The sequence below is a fragment of the Durio zibethinus genome, chromosome 20 (assembly GCF_047325235.1).
Source record: "Durio zibethinus cultivar Kanyao isolate XHJ-2024 chromosome 20, ASM4732523v1, whole genome shotgun sequence".
Lineage (NCBI taxonomy): Eukaryota > Viridiplantae > Streptophyta > Magnoliopsida > Malvales > Malvaceae > Durio > Durio zibethinus.
In genome coordinates, this window is record NC_143181.1 from 2963140 (window position 1) to 2972925 (window position 9786).

General features: G+C 31.0%; 1 long non-coding RNA gene and 1 pseudogene across 1 annotated transcript; one reads left to right on the forward strand and one right to left on the reverse strand.

Annotated features, from left to right (window-relative positions):
* Positions 1-665: 665 nt before the first annotated feature.
* Positions 666-2149, forward strand: LOC149513045 (uncharacterized). Its single transcript, XR_016330841.1, has 2 exons — positions 666-1364; positions 1799-2149. It is a non-coding gene; the product is annotated as an uncharacterized LOC149513045 (long non-coding RNA).
* Positions 2150-3540: 1391 nt separating this feature from the next.
* LOC111315096 (transcription initiation factor TFIID subunit 4-like) lies at positions 3541-7696 on the reverse strand (annotated as a pseudogene).
* Positions 7697-9786: the final 2090 nt, after the last annotated feature.

Sequence of the window (9786 nt, forward strand, 5' to 3'; positions counted from 1 at the left end):
TTTCATCATTTAAAATCTACTCAATAATCATTATTAAATCTTAATAATATGAAGTAAATAAAACCCAATAATTTACTTAAATTGATCATAAAAATTAAAGAAAGATTTCATAATTTTTCTTGATTTTTTCTTATAATTTTAACTCCAAATAATAACAACCAATATGATATTTTTCTTAAATAAAAAAAGGACATATACTCACATTGAGGAGATTAACTCGATTGTAACCTTTGATTTTGAATTTTGAATTTGATTTTTCATGCTTTTTAACTCTAAGCAAGATGAGAAAAAAGAGCTCTACTTTTCTTTTCTATTTTACAATAATTAAGTTTTCTCTTCTAAAATGCATTTGCCAAACTCTTAATAAACTAAAGAGTTTTAGTAATAGTCTAGCTCAATTATCATTTGGGCTGGCGTATTACAACTATACTTGATATTTGATAATGCTTTTATATTAAGATCATGAAAAAGCAAATTTAAGTAAGAATTTAACATTCATATACTTTTATTTTGTAGTTCTATTATGGAAGGATTATGGTGATCTGAGCTGTATTGGTAAAGAGTTACCTCTTACCAAATTTTTTTTCTATATTTAGCAAAAAATACTCGTTAAATCACTCATTTAAAAAAAATATTTATCTAATTTAAAATGTTGCTATGAAAAATCCTTAGCCATTAAAGGCCTTCTAGTCTATGTGGAAATGTTTTATCATTAACCATCTCCAATTAAAACCAAAAAAGGAGAAAGAGTCTATCGCTTCTCTCATATCCTTCTTATATATAACCAAAACTTTCTTTTAAAAACCCTAAAATTTTCAAACATCTCATCCATGGTTGTGAAGACTCAAAAGAAAAGTAAGAGAGCTGATGAATTGGTTTTTTTCAAAGAAAAAACCAATATAGTTGATGAATTTGCTAAGCCACAAAACAAGGCTTTTGAAGAGCTTAAACTCTTTATTCAAGAAGTTCTTAACAAACACAAATTCACTGTTCCATCTCTATCAGAAGAGAAAATTCCACTTCTTGCGGGCTTGCTTGACAAAGAGCTCAAGAATCAATTAGAAAAGGTTATTTTTATGCACGGATTCGATAAGGAGGGCCATCCTGTTTGCTACAATGTGTATGGAGAATTTCATAACTAAGGAATTCTATTTGAATACTTTTTCTGATGAAGAAAGACTATCCAAGTTGTTGTGGTGGAGGTTTCAGTTCTTGAAAAAAAATACGAAGAAGCTTGACTTCAGTGTCAGGGATACCATGGTTCAGGTTCATGATCTCAAGAATTTTGATGGATCTAGCAAAAAGGAGCTTAAGCAGGCGCTTAACTAGCTTGATTATAAGTATCTGAGTTTGTAATCAAACAGGTATATTCACTTTTTCAATATTTTAATATTTTTATTTTTTGTTAAAATTTAAAATAATTTAATGTTTGTTAAATATTTTAATATTTTTATTATTTTTTTGTTAAAATTAATATAGTTCAATGTTTTGTTTGGATTTTGAAGGTGTTTATCAATGTTCCATTTTAGTATTTAGCTTTAACTAGGATGATTAGTCCCTTCAAAACACAAAGTACCAATAATAAGTTTGTGTATCCAAGTCCATCCAAATCTGTAAAAACCCTATTCAGGTATTTGGATTTCACTAATTTCTTCTCTTTTTAATTTGCTTGCTCATGAAAAGGTATCTTACAATTCTCTCTAGACATTATTGCATTGTTTGATTAATATAAATTTTTTAATTGACTTCTAATATTTTTCATATGGTATTTCATATAATTTTTTTTTTTAATAATTAGATGTATTGCTCCTGAATAAGTACCAGTCCAATATGATGGACTGAGCAGAGATGGTGACCAAGAATTTACTGTTGCTGATATTGTCACGGAGGTTACAATAGTGCCAACAACCAGTCACGACATTGAATTCCCTGTAACGGAGGTAAGTAAAAAAGATTTGGATTTTTAATTTTTATTCATATATATAATATAAAAAAAAATAAAATTGTTGTTGAATTAGCAGAAATTTCATCCGGTTTTGTAGTTCCGAATTATGGGTTGGGATGTCATATATGGAGTTATATTTGTGCCGACTGTTGAAGATGAATATCCTTTGATTTTCAAGAAAAAGAAAAAGAAGGTTATCCTGGCTGATGCAACAGTGATCCGTGATAGTTTTGTAATTGGTGAGCCCGGCAAGGTTGTTCTCACCATTGATAACATGACCTCAAAGTTAATAACGCTCTTATATGATAAAGCCTTATTCCAATTGAAATCAGAAGCCTTCAACCTTAGTAAAAATTCCATAACTTAGAATACGAATAAGAATAAGCTTGCTTTTGTTTTTTAAACTATCTTTTCTTATAGGGAGTGCACTATATTACAATTATGGTCAATTATTTAAAATCAACTATAATGAATTTTTTTAACATTTTAACTTTAATTAAACTCAAGATATTAGTTTTTTTTTTGTTACATCATAAAAGTAAAATTCTAATACAAATAAGGAGGAAAAGAGAGATCTGGCTTGAAATTAAACTCTTGATATTCTTTTTAACGTCTTTAACCACTAAATCAAAGATTTGAAAACAAGATATTAGTTTAATCAATTAACATCCGCCTCCTAAGTTTTGGTGATTACATGTCATATCAATCTTCTTGTTATTACAAGGAAATTGCTGTGAATCAACTTGATTTTTTTTTCTTTTTTAATAAAAGTCACAAATTTTCCTTCTTTTCTTACTCTTATACTATAGGAACATGATCCTCTTGATCAGACAAGTGAAAAATATAACATTCTGTTTTGAGCGACAGTTGGAGTATTGGTCTTTAGCTTTTATGGATACAAGCCTAAATGGGACAATTGGTATATTTTCGGTTGCATTTCATTTTTTCCTTCTCACACTTTTCCATCATATCAAGCATAATGCGGATATAAATGTGAAAGATACATGCTATTATCATATATTTATAATTGATTTGTAAACCCAAATAAAAACTCCTTAGAAGATGAGCTTTTGCCATAAAAAAATACTTGAGATAAAAATTATTATATTACCTCATATTTTAATATTTTATTTTTTATCTTAGACATTTCACTTTTTCACTACAACATTAAACAATTAAAATTTCTAACAACATTTTTCTTATCACATTATTTAAACCCACTTTTTCCAACTTTATTTTTTTTCATCCATAACAATAATAATATTAAACACTTAAAATTTTAATCACACTTTTTGCAAATGCAAAAGAATGCTAAACTAATCCTCATCTTGTAATCCTTGTTTGCCTGGACATTCCCGAGAGTTACTCCCCTTATTTGGATGGTTAAGGAACTTAGAATGCTGGGAAAAATTACTCCTTGATAGTACCTTTACTATAACTCGACAGCCATATTTCTCCTTGTCACCATCAACTGCAGTCTCAGCCAGGCTACATCCACAAATGTTTAACATATGCAATGTCAAGAAATAAATGACATAGCATGGCCCCAATCCACAAATATTCGTGTTCGCTATTAATTCCTCCCTACATTTTTTTAATGCATTATAGATGATCATATGACTAAACTTCATTGAGTTTCCGAAGCTTCTCTGCCTCAGCCTGCTTTTGCTCCCAGTCTTCCCTAGCATTCCGGTTCATCATCATAATTTACTGCCGAACATTTAAGGTGATAAGCGTCTACTGCCAAGACTTCTCAAAAATCAACCCGATACAAGAGATTCATTCCAAATTAGAAAGATATAAAGAAAATTCATGTTAACTGAAAGGAATTGAGGCTGACTGTTATGACGTCTGATTAAATTGCATATGAGCCCACACATTCTTTCCTCCACACACTAAAGATTCAGATACATGAGGAAATGTATAAACTCATTAAAAAGAAATGGCACAAGAAGCTAGCATCTAACCTGGGACAAGCATCGTTCAACATCATTGCTTATATTCTTCAAACCACTTTTGGCCTGTGCAAGAAGACACAGAAAAAACAGACATGAATTTGTGAGAAAGATATGGCTTAATGAAAAGTAGGTGTAAACGTGTGAAATTAAAGAACTTTAGACCCGGGAGGTACAAAGAATATTAATTAATTTCACCCAGTTTCTTCTGCAAAGGGGTTTTCTGCAAATAAGTCTTTCTTCTTCCTCTTGCACAACCCTTCTATATGCTTCAGAAACTCGACTCTCATCCTTGAGGCCAGAAAATAGTTGTTCCTCCTCTTCCTATTTGATAGCAGAATGTTAAAAGGATGTGATTTCTATTTTTAGGGCTTATATATCTTTACATAATTACTTAATAATTAAATTTAGGCAGAGGTGACCATAATGTATCATAACCTGAGATTGACTCCGCTGAAAGCAGTGACATCATTCAGTTGTTCAATGCTCTGATCTGAAAAGGCTGCAAACACTTTTTGCTTCATACTGTCTGAAGCCCCATTGAATATGGGCAAAAAATGAAGTAATAAGAGGTTAATATCAAGAAGGAATCAAATGATTCTTAATTGATCCTTGATAATGATTCCAGGCTATCATGCAACAGAGAGATTTATTTAACCTTCACAGTGTTGGTGATGAACGAAGAGCTTCAAGTGGTTTTCTTCTGGCCAACAGAAGGCCTTTTGTGGGATGTTCTTGCATTGACCCCAGCTGAAGTGGGCAAGGTGGATTCTGAGCGCTTAACTGATAAATATAGAACAAACATGGAAATTTGACAAAAGAAAGCAAGAAGTCATAAGCATGCACTTCAATGGGGAACACTAAATTATATAAATTTCAAATATGTGAACTGAAAAGAAAGTAAATTCAAAATTCAAGAATAATAACATATATAAAATTTCATGTTTCAACCGCGCTGTTAATGTAGGACAGATTTTGGGATCTTTGCCTACTGTAAAGTCAGAACAACTAAAGAGCTTAGTCTAACACGTCAGCAAGACAGCACATGATCCATTAACATAGGTCAAGGTTACTTGCCCAATAAAGACAAAAAATCCTGAAAAGACTATCAGACAAAGTGACAAACAACTCGGTTCCCTACATCAAAGTGGCTATACCTAGCAATTCGTGTATACGAATGTCATAACTAAAAGAAAGAATCAGTCCAAGATGCAAATATTTAAGGTATAAATTTTGATGTAGAGTTTCTTCTAATAGACATAGCAAGAGTATCCAAAATCGTCCATCAAAATACACAATGAGAAAACATAGACTTGTAACCAAAAAAAAAAAAACATAGACTGAGATGAGCTTACCGGGACATTAGAATCCATAGACTGAGACGAGATTACCGGGACATTTGAATCCATTTGAGTCGTGATGGAAGGAGAAATCAAATTAGGAGGTACCATAGTAGTAGGTGTTAAGAAGCCAATTTTAGAAGACTACTTCTCTAAAGACTCATCCTTTGAAATAGGCATTTACCTGTCTTACTGGTGCAGTAGACAATCCTTGGGTTGCAAATAAACGAGGTCTGTCCTGCTGCTCGGCTGTTTGATCAACAGATTCTTGTTTCATATACGTCACTGTCAACAAATGCCCAGGATTTGGCTCCTTAATTGATGAGATTTGCTAAGGAACTGAACTGCTTGAAAAGGGAAACAGATACACACTGCGATCTATTTGGTCATTAGTATATTTTGCCTCTCAAGCTTAGGTCCACTCATCATGTTCTTTGCCTGATTGATCCTCCTACAGGATTTGATCCCATACTTTGATGATGTGCAATTTGCCTAATTTGAGAATCATGAGGTTGCAGCTTTAGAGAGGAACTTGAAGTATTAACATTTGGCCGAGCGTATAGGTACTACTCCTGTACATGGCAAAAGAAGTTTGTGGGAAATTCAAATGTTGTTGCTGCTGCTTGTTAATTCCTTGTACAGGAATTAAAGAATGATCTCTTTCTTGATTCGCAGTGGTTGAACTGGAGGAAGAAATTTTGGTTCCTAGCACTCCAAAGCGAGAATCTGATTGGTGATCCATCTTGTGAGATTTTTTTACTTGTTTTCAATGGAAAAATAACTTGAATTAGTCAGCATGGAGACAGCTGGAGAAGAGGCGTGAGATGGATTTGCAGGAGAATTAGGGCCTTCTTGGGGCAGCTGAGCTAATGAATGTGGACCAGCGAACTGTGTGGCACCACCAACAGATGCCGTCCGTGGAGAATTCTGTTGTGCTGCAGCCTGGGACTGTAATAAGAATTGGTTGGAACTTATTTGAAAGTATGAATCCGAAAGTATCGCTAACGGTCCTCTCTCATTTTCTTTTCAATTTGGAACACTCTTAATTTTTTTTTGAATCCTTTCATTTTTTATTTTGTCTCTTTTAGTTTTATCACACATCCATCTAAACATTTTTATCTCCGTTACGTTAATTTTTTTCTCATATTATTTCTTAACAGCCCAACACTCAGTTTGATATAGTAATGCAGGCTCTACAGTTGTTTTATACAACTTTATTTTTAACTTTAATGGTATATTATGATCACACAAAATATCCGATGTACTTTGTCATCTCGCCCATCCTACTTGAATCTTATGTTTGACATTTTTATCTTAGTATCACTCTAAATAATTGATTTCACATATCGAAATTGGTTACCTTTTTGGTACTCTCCCACCATCTAACTTAATTACATTAGTATCAACTTCTTTGTGACTACTAAACTTGCATTCATATATTTAGTTTTAGATTTATTTAATTTAAAATCTTAAGACTTTAATGTACTCCTCCATAATTATAATTTCGTATTAAGGGCATCACAAGTTTTAGTAACTAAAACTATATCATTGGCAAATAACATACACCATGGTACCTTATCTTAAATACATCTAGTGAGTTAATCCATAACTAATGCAAAAAAAAAAAAAAAAACTTAGTGCTAAGCCTTAATTGAATCCTAAAATAATAGGGAAGCTATCTGTCATGCTCCCAACCATCCTCACATTTGTTACCACTCCTTCATCTATATCTTTAATTATGTTAATATACTTTAAAGAGACTCCTTTTTTCATTAAGGCTCATCAAAGCACCCTTCGAGGAACTTTATCGTATGCTTTTTTCAAATAGATAAATGTCATATGTAGATCTTTCTTTCTCATTTGAAAACCTTTCAATAAAAGCCTCAAAAGGTTGATTGCCTATGTTGTGGAGTGTCTTGGCATAAATCCAAATTGGTTTTTGAAAATAGTGACCTCATGTCGCAACCTAGATTCAATTACTCTCTCTTAAAGTTTTATAGTATGACTCATAAATTTTATTCTTCGATAGTTCAAACAATTTTGTATATCACCTTTATTCTTATATAAAGGCATAAGGGGGTTCTTCCTCCATTCTTTTGGCATCTTTTAGGTGCATCAAATTTTGTTGAAAAGATCCATCAATCATCTTATCCCTATTTCAAACAAGCATTTTCAAACTTCAATTGAGACTCTATTTGGTCCTATAGGTTTCTTTAATATCATTCTACTCAAAGTCTCTTTAGTTTTATAACTTTTAATATTACGCTTAAATAAACGATTTACATTTTGAGAAGGTATATTCGACCCACTTATATCATGTTTAAAACTACTATTAAAGAGATTATCAAAATAATTTTTTTATCTCTTTTTAATCTCCTCATTCTTCATTAAAACTCTTTCGTCTTTACCTTTGATGTATTTAACGCCATAAGATCTCTACTCTTCTTATCTCTCATTTTAGCAATTTTGAACAAATTTTTTCTCCAACTCTTATATTTAGTTTTCTATATAGCATCTCATGGATCCTACTTTTTAAGTTTTTTTTTTTTTTGTTATGTGAGTAAAAGTTGCTCTTTAAGTCTTGAATAGCCTTCTTAGTTTGCTTTTTTGCTTTCTTATACTTTCGATAACTCTCCACATCCTTATTGTTCCATAAATTTTTATAACTATCTTATTTAGCTTTAGTTGCCTTTTGCATATCCTCATTCCATGATCAAGATTCTTTTCCTAATGGTACCTTACCCTTAGATTCCCTAAGTGTTTTTTAGCAACCCTTTGAATTTTGGCTGTAATATTTTTTCACATTACTTTTACATCCTCATTAAGCTTTCAATCAACTTCTTTTACTAATCTATCCCTAAACACTATCATTTTGTCCCCCTTCAAGTTTCACCACTTAATACGTAATTTATGACTCTGATATCTCTTCTTTAACTTCATGAAGTGGAATAGATTAAGTACTAACAATTTATATTGTGTGGCCACACTCTTACATGGTATAACCTTGCAATCCTTACAAATATTTTTCTTTTTTTTCTTGTAAAAAAGAAACCAATTTGACTAACATTCGATCAATTCCTAAATGTCACCAAGTGTGATTCCCTTTTTCTTAAAACATGTGTTTAATATCATTAGGTCAAATGCAGTAGCAAACTCTAAGATAGTTTCTTTGATATTGTTTCTTTTTTTAAAGCCTTATCTTTCATGTACCTTCTTAAAGTCATTACCATCCATGCATATGTGACTAATCATGTCTCTTCCAATATATAATTTTTCTCCCTATGGTATAGCTCACATTATCTTGTCTAAATCTTCTCAAAATTTTTGCTTACTCTTATAATTCAAACCTATTTGCAGGGCGTAAGCACTAATGACGTTAACAGTTTTTTCTTCTAAAATAAGTTTAACAAGTAAAATTTTATCTTTTTTTCTTTTAACCTCAAGCACATTATTCCTCAAATTCTTATCAACAATTATCCATACTCTATTTCTACTATTCTTTTTTCCTGTGTACCAAAACTTAAAGCTTTATGTTTCTATCTCATAGCGTTTTTCCCTACCCATTTAGTTTTTTGGAGACACATAAGATTAATTCCTTTTCTAGCCATTACATCTCTTGTTTCTACAAGCTTACCAATTAATGATCCTATATTTCAAGTAGTTAAGCATAATTTACCTTTATGGACTAGTTTCTTTATTCGTGTTTGTCTACCAAAACATGAGAACCCTTGCTTATTTGACACCGCACGCAGGCGGTAATGTGGCACGTCACTTTCGGGTGACGACCTAGCAACCCTTGCATATTGAACATTACATCCAAGCTTCAATGTAGCGTTTTGCTAGAAGGTAACGACCCAATGAGAATTCTTGTTTTGATCTTTCATCATGGTTTGACTATGTTTTGCACTAACTATCAACCTATCGCAACCCTCCTTCTTTATCTAGGCTTGGGATTGGTAATGTGATAACACATAGACAGAGTTGCCCATATATTTCATTGCATTTAGAATTATCACCACTCTTCATTAAGGTATTATGATAGTTCTAACATATTTTATACTAAATGATACTAATTTTATGACAATTTTTACATTTTTACATTATGATACTTTTTAACACATTTTACATTAAATTATACCAATTTTACAATTTTTTTTATATTTTTATATTAATATTTATTTTTAGGTTTAGAAATTTTTTTATTTATAATAATTTTTTATGTTATCAATTTAATTATTTACGTTACAATAAAATCTGTTACGTTTATTTTTATATTTTATTATATTTAAAATTACCACAACATTTTTTTAAATATTACAACACTTCAAATATATTTTACGTCAAATTATACCAATTTCACAATTATTCTCATCATTTTATGTTAACTTTAATTTTTTGTTTTAAAATATTTTTTATTTATAATAATAATTTTTTACATTACTTACTTAATTATTTACGTTATAATAATATCTTTGTATACTTATTGTTACCTTTCATTACGTTTAGGATTATCATAATTTTTTTTTAAAAATATTATGACACTTCT